This window comes from Rhagoletis pomonella, unplaced genomic scaffold, assembly GCF_013731165.1.
Source record: "Rhagoletis pomonella isolate Grant_MI unplaced genomic scaffold, Rhpom_1.0 Rhpom_scaffold_00004, whole genome shotgun sequence".
NCBI classification, from domain to species: domain Eukaryota; kingdom Metazoa; phylum Arthropoda; class Insecta; order Diptera; family Tephritidae; genus Rhagoletis; species Rhagoletis pomonella.
This window is the reverse complement of record NW_023458558.1, coordinates 6069067-6070688: the sequence shown is the minus strand read 5'-3', so window position 1 is coordinate 6070688 and position 1622 is coordinate 6069067. Positions and strand designations below refer to the sequence as shown.

At 36.9% G+C, this 1622-nt stretch overlaps 1 protein-coding gene across 1 annotated transcript in view; it reads right to left on the bottom strand.

Moving 5' to 3' along the window:
- Positions 1–1622, bottom strand: part of LOC118736875 (two pore potassium channel protein sup-9) — a 57548-nt gene that overhangs the window by 53233 nt on the left and 2693 nt on the right. The gene's annotated exons all lie outside the window — the stretch shown is intronic.

Below are 1622 nucleotides of genomic sequence, written 5' to 3'. Positions count from 1 at the left end.
ACAGTGAACATTTTAGTGCACTCCATTGCTTTGCAATTGAGCCTGCTTCAGCAAACGTTTTAGTCCACTTTATTGCTTTGCAATTAAGGCTGCTGCAGAAAAGTGCAGCAGCATCTCCGCGGGATTTATTAGTTAACCTGCTAATGGAGGCTGCTTGGAGCAGAAGAAATATCATTGTGAGGAAATGCTGTTAATGTAATAATAAAGAAAAATTTCGGGAACGGCTATGCCCTATGTACACAAAATGCAGAGATTCGTCCCAGCGCTACACTTGCATCTACGCATCTTAAAACACAGCACTTCATTTTATTAGTTTTTACGCAGTCTTCAACTCAAAAATCACTCACAAATTACAAATTAACACAGTTTAAACTGATTTTTCACTTATAATTCAAATTTCTCTTTCGCTGATTTGTAAACAAAGGTTTGTTTACAAGTTACCACAACGGTCAAAATCGGCAAAACCAAAGTAGCGGTACCACTGACGGCGCCACCTTTGTTCGCCGCACCGTGAATCAGTACTAATTTGTACTGGAACCTGCAAATTTTTACTGCAAAAGTGTATACTTAGTAACCCAAAAAATTTGCCAGAGAGCCCTGAATGGAGAGCGTAATAACACAGGAGAGCTGTAAATTCTTGCTAGTGAAATTTTTACCAGCAGAAGAAGAAGAAGAATGAATGTCAAAAGCTGTCATATGTTGAATTGGTTAAGCATAAACAAAAGTAAAATGAATGGAAATCAAAATATTAATGATGTACTGGACTGTTTAAGTGCTTGTGTCTAAAGCAAAGAGTTTAAAACTGATTTGTAACAGGCTAACCTAATATTCACGCACGCCGCCAATTTATTGTCAAAAATTTCTCATGCACATGCAACTTGTATGAGATCAACCGAAATTGAACGGCGTGCGTATGAAGCTAACTCAATTTCCAATTTTTGTTCTGCGTGACATTTTGATTTGACGTTTCGCTCAATGAAATCAAATGCAAACGCATGCAAGTCAATTTCGGGTGACGCAAAAAAACGAATTCGACGGCATGCGTACCAAAACGCAAGCCGCGAATATTAGGTTAGCCTGTAAGTAATTAGATGTTTACAACAGAATGTCAATACTGTGCAACAACTGTTCACTTGCAAGTTTTTATTAGTTTTGTGTTCAGTAACTTTTTCTGCTAGTTTCTCTTCTTATCAATATTACGCTCAATTTTGCTTTTACGCTCTCGCTGCAATCTTTTACTGGAGAAGTTACTATACAAACCTAATGTCAAACACACTCCCGCCACGACATGCACTTTCCGTTCGACTTTGACAGTTCAATACAGCTTTGGTGCGGAAAATTTCACTAAATAAAAAAATTTTAAACTTCTAGATTTCGCCTCGTATTCCTATGAAATGCTTGCAGCAGCTTTTAATTCAAACGATTTTCTACTATTTGTATATATGAACAAATAGAAGGACCGATATTGAACAGGCAAATGAACATTTGTTTGCAGATGGAGACGCCGAGTAATGAAATTGTAACAAAACGAAAATGATCAAATGTCGAATAAATCGATTAAAAAATTACATCTGCTCTACAAAATAAATGCGAATGGGAAACTCTGCTATATATGGACGCTC